The sequence below is a fragment of the Hoplias malabaricus genome, chromosome 11 (assembly GCF_029633855.1).
Source record: "Hoplias malabaricus isolate fHopMal1 chromosome 11, fHopMal1.hap1, whole genome shotgun sequence".
Lineage (NCBI taxonomy): Eukaryota > Metazoa > Chordata > Actinopteri > Characiformes > Erythrinidae > Hoplias > Hoplias malabaricus.
Genome location: NC_089810.1, coordinates 29,854,204 through 29,872,117, shown reverse-complemented (window position 1 = coordinate 29,872,117; position 17,914 = coordinate 29,854,204).

The following is a 17,914-nucleotide window of genomic DNA, read 5'->3' as shown; positions in this document are numbered from 1 at the left end:
TTTAATTATGTTCCTTAATTAAAGGCACTGAATATTTACCCTTGAGTGTCCCACCACAGCAAAGATACCACCACTGTGACAATTTTTCTGACAGTTTAAGAAAACTTTGACTCTTGGCTTCTCATCATTCCAGTCAACTCTCCTGAAAGATTGGAATACCCTTCCAAAAGGTTCAAATTAAATACCTTAAGGTCAAGCTCAGCTTTCAAAAGTGGCAGAAATGTTATTACTGATACAGCTACCTGTTCCTGCTAATTGAATTTGTAACATTTGTTTATTAATTTGTATTCCTGTACTAATCATGTAGGAAATGTTTTATACTTTATCTGTTTCTTTATCCCTTTATCTCTTGTTATCCCTTGTCCTCAAGTAGATGTTGCTGCTTGCCAGCCTGCTGTTGTAAATAATGCATGTTATTAATAATGTTATTAATGTCTTGTCTTGTTAAAGGTTAAAATAAAAATGTAACTTTAATATAAATCTTATAAAGATAAGTATAGGTCAAATAAAACTGATTAAATAAAAAAAATTCTATCTCGGAAGGATTTTATTTTCAATCCACCCGAATACATTCTCTTATGAATTTTTAATTCACTTAATATCTCTCTGCTTCTCTCTCTCTCTCTCTCTCTCTCTCTCTCTCTCTCTGACTCAGCTTTGAGGAGTTGTGCCAAATTAATTCGATCAGCTCATTCCTATGTGATGGGGAGCTGCAGTGCGTCCTCGGGAAAATATCAATTATGGGGGATTCCTACTGAGATTAACAGGGGAACAAATGTGAGTGTAATTTTTCATGTCTTACTCCGTAGCCTTACTTATATCCATAATCATTTTGATCTGAGCTGGTTTTCCACCCCCTCCAAAGCACCCACGTCCATCACACGATCTGCTAATCACGTTAGCACTGCAGAGATTAAGTGTAGCACATTTGTGCACACTGCAGTTTTCCAGCTCAGTGCTGCTTTTGAGCAGATGAGGGGAAACATCTATTTACAGAAGTTTTACACTGCAGGCAGTGAAGCTTCCGCTTCTCTTTTAAAATGGAAATGCTCCAGGAGGCTGCTGGGACATGGATGAACAAGCACTGAAACATTGTGTGTGTGTAACTGATGTATGTGTATCAGAGTAGCGGCTAAATTTAGTTTCTAATTTGTAGCTATTTCATTTCACATTAAATGATTCACCTTAAATGCTTTTATGTTCTGGAAAAAATAATCATTTTAAAGATTGAAAGGAGCTGTGTTTTCTTGCAGTGATTTTTCTTCATGATTTTCTATATTGATCATTGTTGCAATGGTCTGAATGCATTAAAGACTTGGTTAAACCCATTTTAAACTTGGCCTCATTTCATATGGAGGGACACACTCTATGGAATCTAAAAAGTATCTTTTTTTAATCTCACAGGAGCCCCTGTGAGGAGTGTTCCTGCCTTGGTTCTGGTTAGGCTCCGGACCCACCGTGACCCTGAACTGGAAAAGTGGTTACAGATAATGAATGAATGAATAATCTCACATAAGTTGCACTTCATAAATAAATGATGTAAAGGAATATAAATAATCATTCATAAATATTGTTTGCAGGCGGCACTGTGGCACAGCAGGTAGTGTCACAGTCACACCACTCCAGGTGACTGTCTGTGAGGAGTGTGGTGTGTTCTCCCCATGTCCGTGTGGGTTTCCTCCGGGTGCTCCTGTTTCCTCCCACAGTCCAGAAACACATGTTGGTAGGTGGACTGGCAACTCAAAAGTGTCCTTGGGTGTAAGTGTGTGGGTGTGTGTCGCCCTGTGAGGTATGTTCCTGCCTTGCGCCCAGTGGTTCCGGGTGGGTGCCAAACCCACCGCGACCCAGAAATGAATAAGAGGTTACAGACAACGAATGAATGGATGAAATATTGTTTGTTAGTTTTTGGTGGTACAAACAAGAGTAGGCAAGCCTTTTTTGCCGAACTGCCATCAGCTGCAGAGTATTGTCATTCCAATGTCTTCATGCATTTCAACAATGGGAAGGTTGTACCCTCAAGGAAACATATTCTGTTCCTTTAATAAGGGAACATAATTTTATATCTTACTCTATTTTACTTGTAGATTTAAAATGGCCTCATTACAAATGCCTCATTTCATCTCCAGGACTAATAATATATTTCACATAATGAAAGTTTAGAAATATTCAGTTCTCAAGGTCTGTTAAATAGAGTGACGCTCTAATTACCTGTAATACTTGATTTTACTGCTGGATTCTAATAACTCAGGTTTGATGAGGCTTACCTGACATTCCAAGTAGAAAATCCAGCTTGTGGGGGCATTTCAGGCAATATTTCCTACTATAAAATCAGAAAATGGAAGTTCAAATGGAATGCAATATGTGACTTGCTAAGGCTATACCCAGCTAGCAGGGAAGGCTAAGATACCTGCAAATTCTAATAAAGTTTTAAAGAAAATATTTTAGTTCAACTGTTCAACTTTTTAATGATGTTTGTAGTTTTAAATATTATTTATTTATTATATTATTATAATTTGAACATTGTTTTCTTTAAAACTTTATTAGAACTTGTGGGTAGCGTTAGCCAAAGCTGTGGGAACATTCCCTGTTATGCTTTTTCAATTTGTTTTCCACCAGGTAATGTACTTGCTATGCACATTACATGCTAGCACATTAAAAACTGAAGTTATTTTCTTTAGTTTAAATACTTCAATTTAAAAATGGAGTGTTTTGTGGAGGTTGTTCTGTAATGAAAAACTCAAAATAGACTAAGCTGTTGAATGTAATGCTACTTCAAAATATCTGATTTTCAAAATGCTGTATGAACTTACTGCTTTAAAGATGAAGATCCTATTTTTTTAAATTTATTTAATAAATAAGCTTGTACTTAAATGTAGTTTTTTATTGATGTTTTTACAAGGTGTTAGCACTATGTGTGCTATACATGACACTTTGGTTACTTGTACATGCGCATATACTGTTTCCTCACCCAAACCTACAAAGCGGCATCATATATAGCAAATCAGTGCACTTCAAAGCTGCTTCTTCTGAATGCATTCACAAATGCTGGAGCATCATCCTAAGCCTTTTAGTCACTGTTCTTCAGTTACATAACACATTAATGCTCATACAAACACACACACACATACACAAACAGGACTTTCCCTTCATTTAACCCAAGTGGGAAGTTGCACACTTATTTTATATCAAGAAATCTTTCTGGCACCCACCAAATCTGAATTACAAACAGAAACAAAAATCTGTCACCCTAAGCTTCTTTATAAGAATGCTTCACACACACTTAGAGAAACTAAATCCCTCTCTTACTTAAGCGCTGGGGTCTTTTTAGGCCTTTTGTGATTATTTTAGCCACGCATATAATCCTTCAGTGACTCAGTGGTACCAAAATTTTTTATTTATTTTTTTTTTAAGGTAAGACCTTCTGTATGTTTTCATCCTTTTAAACTGCGATAATCTGAACGTTATTGGAACTCATCAGGCTTGAAGGGGAACACTGCTACATTAACTAACAGTTGCTTATGTTGGTCAACATTAAACTGAGCAGCGGAGGCAGATGGCGGAACATCCTACACTTTTAAAAACAAAGTGTATAGGTACATTATTGTCAATACAGTTACAAACATTGTAAATGTACCTTTAAAATGTATGTTTTAGAATCCAGATGTATTCCTTAGAGGTACATTACATCTTCTTCTCCAGAAGGAGAGATGGTTATTTGCAATCTTTCATTTTATATCTTTGTAAAATAAAAAAAAAGCATAGTAAAAGTCACATGAAATCAAATGGTACAATAATGTTAGGTGCTTGAGGGTACCACCACGGTGACAAATTTCTGACAGTATACCCAGAGAGAGTGAGAATTATTACAACAAATTGGGCTCTTGTTTATGCATGGCTGTGGTATCACTGGAGCACCCTTTTAAAGTTATAAGAATTTTAATGTTGCTACAAACTATGAAGCTTCTTCTGCCCAATATCTCACATGAGATTTAAAAAGATGTCCCACTGCATTCTCTGAACTGGACCAAAAATCTACAATGTTCTTAACTGACAAAAGGCCAGCATTAACTGAGCATAGCAAAAAAGGCCTACACCTTATCAGCATTATCAACAGTATCTTGAAAAGTAATTTACACAACATTAACTTGTACAAATATCAGGGTAGACAGAAATATAATCAGTCTGTTGGTGTTGTTAGATAGGGTTTATACTTAAAAAAAAAAAAAGTAAAGAGAGATTTTAAAGAGAAATACAGCCATAAATATCTGTAGCAAAGCCAGTATATTCTGCTAAAAAGATTTCAATAATTAGAATTGAAACCTGATGGCTGTGAATATATCTGGAATCAGTTGTAAAATCATTTGGATTTACAGCATGATATAAAATCATCAACAAAACACAAAAGCAGCATTGAAGAATCCTGTTCACCATCAAGAGCCAACAGAAACGTTTACTGCCTGAATTCTATGATTTCTTTCAGCAGCGCGTAAGCACAAGGTCAATGTATAATCTTTAGCAACAGGTGAGTGAATTACAAATCCTCAGAATGTAACACTATCTCCCTCTACTGGCAATAAAGCCAAAGTGCCTGTCAATTTATTTGTGAGTGTAAGTTGTAGATTGCTTTGAGTATCTCCATTAACTAAAGTGGAAATTCACTGCCATAAATAGTGTCAGTGTGAGTTATTTTAGCAGTTGATATTGAGTCAGAATGCTTCGTCAAGAATTAATTAATTAATTAATTAATTAATGACAAAATACAATTAATTTCCTCCATAATAATTATAATGAATATAAAAATAAATGTTAAAAACTGAGAAAATAAATAAAACCTTACATAAATAACTGTAATTTACATAAATTTGTTTACCTGCATTTGTATTTAATTTACTTTTTCTCTCTCTCCTGATTTCTTTTTTAATTTTTAAAATATATATTTTGTTATGTTATTTATTTCATTTTTATGCATTCATTTTATTATTTATTCATTTATTTTTTATAACAATTTATTTCCCTTCATTTTGTTCCAGATTTTTTTTTTTTTCTTTGGTCTTATAGGATAATAAGGGGGATGTCCATCAATGATGTCACAGAGTCTAAACATTCTTTTTGGTTGATCGATGCCTGATGCTGTAGATCAACTGTACATGTCCTGCTCCATGAGCGGTATTCTGTGGTATAGTAAAGGTGGCCTTGATATACCCATAGCACAACTCGATGGAAGACTGGGAATGACCTCCCCATGGTTATTCTGATTCCAGAAATGGAACTGTGGAAGACACGTCTCTCTCTATGCAGCTTCTCTGCTCCAGGGATGGATCTATAGGAGACACTGCCCTCCTTGCACTGACCCTCCGTCTCAGAGATGGAGCAGCGGGAGACACAGCACCCTCGACACAGCACCCCACGCAGACACAGGGAGAACACACCACACTCCTCACAGACAGTCACCTGGAGGAAACCCACATGGACACAGGGAGAACACACCACACTCCTCACAGACAGTCACCTGGAGGAAACCCACGCAGACACAGGGAGAACACGCCAACTCCTTACAGACAGTGACCTGGAGCGGGACTAGAACCCGCAACCTCCAGGTCCCTGGAGCTGTGTGATTGCGACACTACCTGCTGCGCTACCGACCCGCCATTTTTAATTAATTAATTTTTTTTTTTTTTTCCTAATTTGAATTCTTTTTTTCTTTTTTAATTCCACTTTTAAGGGCGGTATGGTGGCTCAGCAGGTAGTGTCACACAGCTCCAGGGGCCTGGAGGTTGTGGGTTCGATTCCCGCTCCGGGTGACTGTCTGTGAGGAGTTGGTGTGTTCTCCCTGTGTCCGCATGGGTTTCCTTGTGTGTTGCCCTGTGAAGGACTGGCGCCCCCTCCAGGGTATATTCCCGCCTTGCGCCCAATGACTCCAGGTAGGCTCTGGACCCACCGCGACCCTGAACTGGATAAGCGGTTACAGATAATGAATGAATGAATAATTCCACTTTTATTAATTTATTTAATTATTTTGAATGTATTTAATAATTTTGGACCATAATGCTATAGCAATGGTTCATCACACAATGTTCGCCCTTCTTCCACAATTCACTGAGATAAGTGTCACTGTCAAAACTGCATGCGTTTTTAATATTTAAATACATACTGCTCACACACCCGCCCCATATACATTTTCCTTTTCTCTAATGCATTTATCAAAGAATTTTAAGAGGGCCAACATTGTGTCTCCTGAGCCTTAATGAGCAGCTTCCTCTAGGAGATCATCTCAGGGAGTTGTGGCGTACCTTGCAGATTCCTGGAGTAGAGAACCTGCAGCAGTAACCCGATGAAGAGCAGAAGCAGGACCCCCTCTATCATCCCTTTACAGCAGAAAAGCACACACTGCCACAGAGTCTGGAGCTCTGACAGATCATCTGCTTCTGGACTCTCCATGACCAAAACAGTGGACACCACCAGCCTTAGTGTGTTTTTTTTTTTTTTTAATTTCCCTGTAGTTTTAATCCCTGTTTGTCTGTCTCTGTTTTTTTCTGTTTTACCCCAGACTGTGTCCTCCAGCTCTCTCTCTCAGCCTCAAAGTGCTGAATCCTTTAATCACAATGGCATGACTCCAGTTCTGCTCTCAGACTCTGGAACACTCTCACCCTACAACATCTTCAGAATGGGGATCAATCCAGGATCAATCTGCAGTCGACAGGGAGCCCTTGTTACTGGGATCTGTCAGTTTCACTCAAGGAAATCACTGATTAAACGTATTCTGCAAAGAAAGGCAGTTCTCAATTTAGAACGGTAGGTGTCAGGATTACAATGTATGTCATTTAATTAATAAAAGTCTGTAAAGATATTCCAAGTCATTTTACATTTTACATTTTTGCACGAACAAGCCTCTCCCCTTCCCTGAATATTGCCAGAACCGTGTCGACAAAGGTAGCACAGTTCGTCGTAATAGTGTATTTTATATGTACAATTCCTTAAATAAGCAGAGATATTCAGTAACTGTAGTGTATACATATGTAGTGTATCTGCCTGAGCATGCGCAGAGCTGCAGCTGACTACAGCGGCTGACTACCTCTATCAGTAACTGAAAACGCTACTTCCACAGAGCAACTCAGACGAAGCATGTTTCTCGGAGTACTGCGGTCTTTTCTTTTGGCTTTATTATGGTCTCACAGGGTCCACACCGAACTGGAAGACCACCATCATCCTGTAGCCAGGATAATAATCACTCAGAAAGGTAATCAACAGCATAAACTATCCTCTCTGCTGTAGTTAAACGAACGCGATCCTAACGAACGAACATATGACTATGTATGTGCTATATGTAATTTTTAATTAGAGCTTTTTATTTGAGTAATGTGTCACTGTTAGATTAACTTCATACAACAGTTTTGGCTTAGTTACACATACAGTTGTATACCTTGGGTTATTTTGCTGGTACATGTATTCATTTTTTTTTAGCTTATGTTCAGGAAAAGTTTAAGTGAAAATGTATTTTTTGTTTGTTTATTTCTTTTAAATATATACTTATATATTTAGCTTATTGATAGCCAAAATATTAAATATTAAAGTCTTATGAATTTTTTTAGCATAGGGTTAGGATGATATATATAAACTTCTCTAGATTAACCACCTACCTGTTCATTTTATCAGCTTCACGGACCATACAGGAGAACTTTGTAGTTCTACAATTATAGAATTGCATACTTCTCTGTACATATTTCTCTGTCTTCTTTCACTTGGTTGTTCAGGTCCACCACAGAGCAGTTATGATTTGAGTGGTGTATCATTCTCAGTGCTTCAGTGGTGTGGTATATGGGTTGTGCTGGTACAAGTGGATCAGCTACAGCAGTGCTGCTTAAGTTTATAAAGCCCTTAGTGTCACTGCTAGACTGAATGTCCAGCCAACAGTATCCAGTGGACCACTGAAGGACTAGAGAATGGCCAACACAAACTGTGCAGCAACAGATGACCTACTGTCTCTGACTTTACATTAAGAAGTTGGACCAACAACATAGGTGTGTTTAACGTAATGGAGAGTGAGTGGACACAGTGTTTAAAAAAACACCTCCACCACATTAATGTCACTGCAGCAGTTACAAAAATCCACAATCCAAGTTATTCCTGCTCTGTAGTGGTCCTGTGTGGGTCCTGACCATTGAGGAACACAGTGAAAGGGGACAAACAATATATGAAGCACAACAAACAGACTACAATTGTATTTGCTTTTGAAGATTTGTAGAACCTCTGTAAGGTTAGTGGGGATCAAAGAATGAACGATGCCTGTGGTCATACTATTCTGTTATGACTGTGTTACTAATTGCAACAGGCGTCTTAACACATATTGACACGTCGTTTAGTCACTGTAAAATCCAGATTTTCTTGCTCTCTGTTAGGTATTTCGTATGACTGTCACCTGTTGTTTTATGATAAAGCGTGCTTGTAGATGCTGTGTTTATATATAATGGGACCTTTGATCAGTGCTGTTGATTTAGAATCATATATTAGAAGCATATATTAAAATTCTCTCTCTCTCTCTCTCTCTCTCTCTCTCTCTCTGTCTATCTCTGTCTATCTATTTACTTATTTTTTCTGTTCTTCAGAGGCTAATTTCAGCACATTTATCATTCCGCAAGCTGTGCTGAAACTGGTGAAGGATCCTTTTGGCTCCTTTTGTTGTGAAAATCTGTTCAAATGCAACTTTAAAAAAGGCAGTTTAAAGCAATACAGATTACATGCAGCTACAGTTCCTCTTACTGTTCACATTAAGAAACTGACTGATACATTAAAAATGTGTATTTTTTCCCTGTGCAGGTGCCAGTTGACAATGAAACATGCAGTGGTGTAAGTTTTATTATAAACTAACAATGCATTTAAAATATTTTAATTTGTACTTAACACTCCTATATTAAAGATTAGTTAATTATGTATTTAAGACATAATTGCACATGTCCTTGTGGGTTTTTCGTATTTTTTAATGTGCGGTAAGATGTATAGAACATTTTATGTGTGAGATACATTTGAAATAGGGCTGGATGATACTCGCAAAATTTTTATCACAATATATTTCTTAATTCTTCGGTTGATAGAATATAATTCAGGTATTGATATGAATATAAAAGCCACATAAAAGCTGCCAGGAACAAAGGAAAATTGCCATCAAACAAACCACTTGACTTGATCAACATTATTATTTTTAAAATTTAAAATTGAGTGTGAAGCGTCAGTCAGTAACAGACACTGTAAATAATGTATATTGGAATATTGAAAATGTGTTTAAACACCATATCATTTTTATTGAAACATTATTCAAACATTGTTATAGAAGCAAACCTTAAATTCCCAAAGGTGTGAACTGTGCCCAGAACTGTGCTGAGTGAAAGAAACATATATGATTCACATGTATGAAACAACATGATTCAGTTCTAATTTACTTACCTTAAAAGAAGGTGTATTTTCATGAGCTGTTAACTGTATTTTTTGTGTGTTTCCCAGATGTGTTCTTATGAGATTTCTGTGCTGACCGAGGGAAGGAATGGAAATCCACTATTCATGTGCAGAAAGATGAAAACTGTGGATGAAACTAAATGTTGTACTGTGGTATGCCAGAATCACATGCACACATATATTTGCACATTTTAAAGTGTTGTTACTGTTTAACATACGTTTTAATTTAATATTTAAATATTTTAAGTGCAAAACAATGCAAAAAATGTGGCTTGTGCACAGGTTATAGCACATTCTTTGTGGTATGTTGTGTATTATTTTTGATATATTAAACAAAATTATACCAAGATCAGTTCTTCTACAAAAGCATTGCTGTGTTTTTCTTTTTTTTCAGACTTCAGAACTTAAAGCAGTGGACTGTTTTACAAAAAGTGCTGCCAAAAACACATTTACTTTATTTGCGTTGAATTTATTATGTCTTTCTGAACTCCTGAACTGAGATCACGTAATTGATTAAGGCGTTCAGCTTTATTCAGACAGAAAACTCGTGTATGAATGTATGACACGGACCGAAGGTGTGATTGAAATGATGTGGCACATTTAACAAGCGGATACATACATTGCTCCATTCCTTTGAGGCGAGCAGCTGCTTCTCTGAACAGATCCGATACCAACCTTCACCCTGATATTTGTGCTTTCGGACACTTCTATTAGAATCAACTGCTCTGGTTTGGACTTGAGTCTGAACGTGAAAAACACGCTCCCATCATTAGCATATATTGAGGAGGAAATACAGAAATAAATAAATGGGAAAAAAAGAATAAATAAAGGAATAAGGTAAACAAAAATATATAAAAAACAAAAATATAAATACAAAAAATATTAATATAGGAATCGATAAAAATAGTAAATAATGCAAATAAATATATTGAGTAATAAATTCACAACATTTAAAAATGTGCATATATATACATTTTTTAATTAATTCATTCATTCATTCATTATCTGTAACTCTTATCCAGTTCAGGGTATCAGGAACACGCAGACTGACGGAGGCGGATGCACACGCTAAAACACAGCGACTTTTATTTACAACACAAGATCACAATACAAAGACAGACTAAGGTAGAGAGAATACTTGAACAAAGAAAGACTGAGACTGAGAAACTTGGAACCAATGACTTGGACAGAGAGACTTAGACAGATAGAGAGGGAACTGGACTGACAGGGCACTGGACCGAGAGTGCTAAACAGACAGAGAGAGCTACAGAGGCTAAACTAGAACACAGAGTTAAACTAGAACACAGAACTAAACAAACTAAACTAGAACACAGAACTAAACAGAGTCATACAAATAGACAAACCAAACAACTCACAAAGCACATGGAAGAAAATAGACAGACCAGGGATGTGAATCAAATAGAGAAACAGACAAGACAGACAAGCAAACATGGACCGAATCAAAAAACCAAACAAGACAGACAGGCAAACATGGAATGTCCAACACAAGGAAGAGAGACAAGGGAACTTAAATACAGGGACAACAGACAAGACAGAACAAGGGCGTGACACAGGGTCGCGGTGGGTCCGGAGCCAACCTGGAATCATTGGGCGCAAGGCAGGAATGCACCCTGGAAGGGGCGCCAGTCCTTCACAGGGCAACACACACTCACACATTCACTCACACCTACGGACACTTTCGAGTCGCCAATCCACCTACCAACATGTGTTTTTGGACCATGGGAGGGAACCGGAGCACCAGGAGGAAACCCACGCAGACATAGGGAGAACACACTACACTCCTCACAGACAGTCACCCGGAGGAAACCTACGCAGACACAGGGAGAACACACCAACTCCTCACACACAGTGACCCTGAGCGGGACTAGAACCCGCAACCTCCAGATCCCTGGAGCTGTGTGACTGCGACACTACCTGCTGCGCTACCGAGCTGCCATTTTTTATTTATTTATTTTCATTCCTCATTTGAAATCTTTAATTTTTTCTTTAATTACACTTTTATTCATTTATTTAAATATTTTGAATTTGGTCCTCCATAATGCTAAAGCAATGGTTCATCACACAATGTTCGCCCTTCTTCCAAAATCATTCACTGAGCCAAGTGTCACTGTCAAAACTGCATGTGTTTTTAATATTTAAACACATACTGCTCACACACCCGCCCCATATCCATTTTCCTTTTCTCTAATGCATTTATCAAATAATTTTAAGAGGGCCAACATTGTGTCTCCTGAGCCTTAATGAGCAGCTTCCTCTAGGAGCTTCCTCCAGTTCTGCTCTCAGACTCTGGAACACTCTCACCTTACAACATCTTCAGAATGGGGATCAATCCAGGATCAATCTGCAGTCGACAGGGAGCCCTTGTTACTGGGATCTGTCAGCTTCACTCAAGGAAATCACTGATTAAACGTATTCTGCAAAGAAAGGCAGTTCTCAATTTAGAACGGTAGGTGTCAGGATTACAATGTATGTCATTTAATTAATAAAAGTCTGTAAAGATATTCCAAGTCATTTTACATTTTACATTTTTGCACGAACAAGCCTCTCCCCTTCCCTGAATATTGCCAGAACCGTGTCGACAAAGGTAGCACAGTTCGTCGTAATAGTGTATTTTATATGTACAATTCCTTAAATAAGCAGAGATATTCAGTAACTGTAGTGTATACATATGTAGTGTATCTGCCTGAGCATGCGCAGAGCTGCAGCTGACTACAGCGGCTGACTACCTCTATCAGTAACTGAAAACGCTACTTCCACAGAGCAACTCAGACGAAGCATGTTTCTCGGAGTACTGCGGTCTTTCCTTTTGGCTTTATTATGGTCTCACAGGGTCCACACCGAACTGGAAGACCACCATCATCCTGTAGCCAGGATAATAATCACTCAGAAAGGTAAACCATTGATAAACCATCCTCTCTGCTGTAGTTAAACGAACGCGATCCTAACGAACGAACATATGACTATGTATGTGCTATATGTAATTTTTTAATTAGAGCTTTTTATTTGAGTAATGTGTCACTGTTAGATTAACTTCATACAACAGTTTTGGCTTAGTTACACATACAGTTGTATACCTTGGGTTATTTTGCTGGTACATGTATGCATTTTTTTTAGCTTATGTTCAGGAAAAGTTTAAGTGAAAATGTATTTTTTGTTTGTTTATTTCTTTTAAATATATACTTATATATTTAGCTTATTGGTAGCCAAAATATTAAATATTAAAGTCTTATGAAATTTTTTAGCATAGGGTTAGGATGATATATATAACTTCTCTAGATTAACCACCTACCTGTTCATTTTATCAGCTTCACGGACCACACAGGAGAACTTTGTAGTTCTACAATTATAGAATTGCATACTTCTCTGTACATATTTCTCTGTCTTCTTTCACTTGGTTGTTCAGGTCCACCACAGAGCAGTTATGATTTGAGTGGTGTATCATTCTCAGTGCTTCAGTGGTGTGGTATATGGGTTGTGCTGGTACAAGTGGATCAGCTACAGCAGTGCTGCTTAAGTTTATAAAGCCCTCAGTGTCACTGCTAGACTGAATGTCCAGCCAACAGTATCCAGTGGACCACTGAAGGACTAGAGAATGGCCAACACAAACTGTGCAGCAACAGATGACCTACTGTCTCTGACTTTACATTAAGAAGTTGGACCAACAACATAAGTGTGTTTAACGTAATGGAGAGTGAGTGGACACAGTGTTTAAAAAAACACCTCCACCACATTAATGTCACTGCAGCAGTTACAAAAATCCACAATCCAAGTTATTCCTGCTCTGTAGTGGTCCTGTGTGGGTCCTGACCATTGAGGAACACAGTGAAAGGGGACAAACAATATATGAAGCACAACAAACAGACTACAATTGTATTTGCTTTTGAAGATTTGTAGAACTTCTGTAAGGTTAGTGGGGATCAAAGAATGAACGATGCCTGTGGTCATACTATTCTGTTATGACTGTGTTACTAATTGCAACAGGCGTCTTAACACATATTGACACGTCGTTTAGTCACTGTAAAATCCAGATTTTCTTGCTCTCTGTTAGGTATTTCGTATGACTGTCACCTGTTGTTTTATGATAAAGCGTGCTTGTAGATGCTGTGTTTATATATAATGGGACCTTTGATCAGTGCTGTTGATTTAGAATCTCATTATGCAGTCATGAGCAGCATATATTAAAACTCTCTCTCTCTCACTCTCTCTCTCTCTCTCTCTCTCTGTCTATCTCTGTCTATCTATTTACTTATTTTTTCTGTTCTTCAGAGGCTAATTTCAGCACATTTATCATTCCGCAAGCTGTGCTGAAACTGGTGAAGGATCCTTTTGGCTCAAAGGTTTATGCGGGAGGTCTGAAAGGCTTGTATGAGTTGGACAAAGGAAAAGAAAAGTCAGCAGTGAGTCTGATAAATTGTCCCTACATCAACTAATGCTTTAAGCTTCATATTGTCCGTTCTGCATATTGCTGTGGTGCAGTTCATTAGTTCCAATATGTGGCAAGTGTAGGATGAAATTTACACATTTTCATTGTTTTCTTGGGGTCATGTTGAAGCTCAGCTGATCACACACTGTTTCTATTGTTAAAATCTTTTCAAATGCAACTTTAAAAAAGGCAGTTTAAAGCAATACAGATTACATGCAGCTACAGTTCCTCTTACTGTTCACATTAAGAAACTGACTGATGTGTCAAGCGTGTAATTTTTCTCTCTGCAGGTGCCAGTTGATAATGAAGAATGCAATGGTGATACATCTGTAAGTTTTATTATAAACTAACTATGCATTTAAAATATTTTAATTTGTACTTACCACTTCCAAACTAAAGATTAGTTAATTATGTATTTAAGACAGAATTGAACATGTCCTTGTGGGTTTTTTTTTTTTTAATGTGCAGTAATATGTTTAGAACATAGTGTTTTTATGTGTGAGATACGTTTGAAATAGGGCTGGATGATACTCGCAAAATTTTTATCACAATATATTTCTTAATTCTTCGGTTGATAGAATATAATTCAGATATTGATATGAATATAAAAGCCACATAAAAGCTGCCAGGAACAAAGGAAAATTGCCATCAAACAAACCTCTTGACTTGATCAACATTATTTTTTTTTTAATTTAAAATTGAGTGTGAAGCATCAGTCAGTAACAGACACTGTAAATAATGTATATTGGAATATTGAAAATGTGTTTAAAAAACATATTATTGTTATTGAAACATTATTCAAACATTGTTATAGAAGCAAACCTTAAATTCCCAAAGGTGTGAACTGTGCCCAGAACTGTGCTGAGTGAAAGAAACATATATGATTCACATGTATGAAACAACATGATTCAATTCTAATTTACTTACCTTAAAAGAAGGTGTATTTTCATGAGTTGTTAACTGTATTTTTTGTGTGTTTCCCAGATGTGTTCTTATGAGATTTCTGTGCTGACCGAGGGAAGGAATGGAAATCCACTATTCATGTGCAGAAAGATGAAAACTGTGGATGAAACTAAATGTTGTACTGTGGTATGCCAGAATCACATGCACACATATATTTGCACATTTTAAAGTGTTGTTACTGTTTAACATACATTTTAATTTAGTATTTAAATATTTTAAGTGCAAAACAATGCAAAAAATGTGGCTTGTGCACAGGTTATGGCACATTCTTTGTGGTATGTTGTGTATTATTTTTGATATATTAAACAAAATTATACCAAGATCAGTTCTTCTACAAAAGCATTGCTGTGTTTTTCATTTGTTTCAGACTTCAGAACTTAAAGCAGTGGACTGTTTTACAATGAAGCAACCAGTGCAAATAAACGAACCTTCCCTCTACAATGGTAAGAACATTTTTTTTACATATTTATTATTTATTTGCTAGTACGAAGGTTCAAACAGGGAGGCAAACTCATATATTTTGGGCAGCATTTTGTGCTGCCTTCAGATTGTGTGTGAAGCCGAGCCCTCACAAATTACAGGCATGCAAGACATTTATGCGCTTTATTAATTATGCTGATGACTGAAGTGGTATCGGAGCGGAGTCGAGCAGGAAGAAGAGGCCAGACGTCATCACATGGAACAGATCAGAAGTAGATCAATATGGTATATTATATTTCCAGTTGCTTTGAAATTGTATACAGCTTCTGAAAATAACCTATGATATTTACAGTGGCAAGATTAGAGTTTGAGCCATAAATATCATTCCCCACCTCAGACAAAAGGGAATTTCTGCTCCCCACCTGTACCATATCGCCCCCAAAAAATGGTAATAAAATACACATGCAAGTTTACAATTTTCTAACTGTAACATCGACTTCTATCTCTAAACCAGTAAATAAACATTATAACACCAGATACAACATTTAAATCAATGTTCAAAAATACAGAAATTTTCACAAGCTGTGAAAATTAAACTGTGCTTCAGATTCTCACAAAGGCAGGTGCAAGGGAGTAGGAGTGAGTTTGATAATGGTGGGTGGGGGAACATATTTGCTCAATTTGACTCAAAATATTAGATAGATATAAGCTAATTCCGATGTAGATAAAGCACTAAAATACTGCATTTATAATGATATGGAACAGCATTTGATTAACATTAATGTTAGAGAGTGAGGCTGTGTCCCAAACAACACACTATGGAACTTTACATACTACACTACAGAAACACTGCTGAGGGTGGTGTGTATAATTTCATACTATTCAGTGCAGCAGTGTGCAGTTTGGGACAGCAGTGTGCGTTAACCAACTCTCAGATCCTCCTGTATTTCCATAACAGTTATATACAAGCCTCTTTTAGAACTGTAATTAGCCGCCATTGTTATCTGTTGTGCTCTTGTTACTGAGCTCAAGCCCAGAGTTGGTAAAAACTAACTTTATTAACCAGACTCTGAATCAGAGGCCAATGAAGCTGATGATTAGAGCAGCTCTATATTTGAACAGGAGCCTTAACGAAGGCTGAAAGAAGACCCATCTTATCTGACTCGCAGCTAAAACGCATTAATCTTGGTGGCGAATTTTCAAATTAAAGGTTTGTGAATAAGAGTATATTTTGGTTCCAGGCAAGCTACGTTTTTCAGGGGCCTCATCTAATGCCCTATTATTATGTTTAAGAGCTATTAATGAATCCATTGTGAGTGGGTGCTTTTTTACTGAGTAAACTTTATAGGCAAAGAAATTGTCTTTTTTTTTTTATTTCTGGCGCCCCATCACCTACATGCTCCACACTTTGAGAAACGCTGGTCTAGATCTAGGCCTCATCAACAAAACACAAAAGCAGCCTTGAAGAATCCTGTTCACCATCAAGAGCCAACAGAAACTTTTACTGCTTGAATTCTATGATTTCTTTCAGCAGCGTGTAAGCACAAGGTCAATGTATAATCTTTATCAACAGGTGACTTAATTACAAACCCTCAGAATGTAACACTATCTCCCTCTACTGGCAATAAGGCCAAAGTACCTGTCAATTTATTTGTAAGTGTAATTTGTATATTGCTTTGAGTATCTCCATTAACTAAAGTGGAAGTTCACTGCCATAAATAGTGTCAGTGTGAGTTATTTTAGTAGTTGATATTGACATCCGTCCCAGAGATGGAGCAGCGGGAGACACAGCACCCTCGATGCAGCACATCTGCTACCAGAGACGGAGGAGCACAGTCAGTCCACCCGACAGCTCACACACATCAGAATGTGCAAAAAAGTGCTGCCAAAAACACATTTACTTTATTTGCGTTGAATTTATTATGTCTTTCTGAACTCCTGAACTGAGATCACGTAATTGATTAAGGCGTTCAGCTTTATTCAGACAGAAAACTCGTGTATGAATGTATGACACGGACCGAAGGTGTGATTGAAATGATGTGGCACATTTAACAAGCGGATACATACATTGCTCCATTCCTTTGAGGCGAGCAGCTGCTTCTCTGAACAGATCCGATACCAACCTTCACCCTGATATTTGTGCTTTCGGACACTTCTATTAGAATCAACTGCTCTGGTTTGGACTTGAGTCTGAACGTGAAAAACACGCTCCCATCATTAGCATATATTGAGGAGGAAATACAGAAATAAATAAATGGGAAAAAAAGAATAAATAAAGGAATAAGGTAAACAAAAATATATAAAAAACAAAAATATAAATACAAAAAATATTAATATAGGAATCGATAAAAATAGTAAATAATGCAAATAAATATATTGAGTAATAAATTCACAACATTTAAAAATGTGCATATATATACATTTTTTAATTCATTCATTCATTCATTCATTATCTGTAACTTATCCAGTTCAGGGTATCAGGAACACGCAGACTGACGGAGGCGGATGCACACGCTAAAACACAGCGACTTTTATTTACAACACAAGATCACAATACAAAGACAGACTAAGGTAGAGAGAATACTTGAACAAAGAAAGACTGAGACTGAGAAACTTGGAACCAATGACTTGGACAGAGAG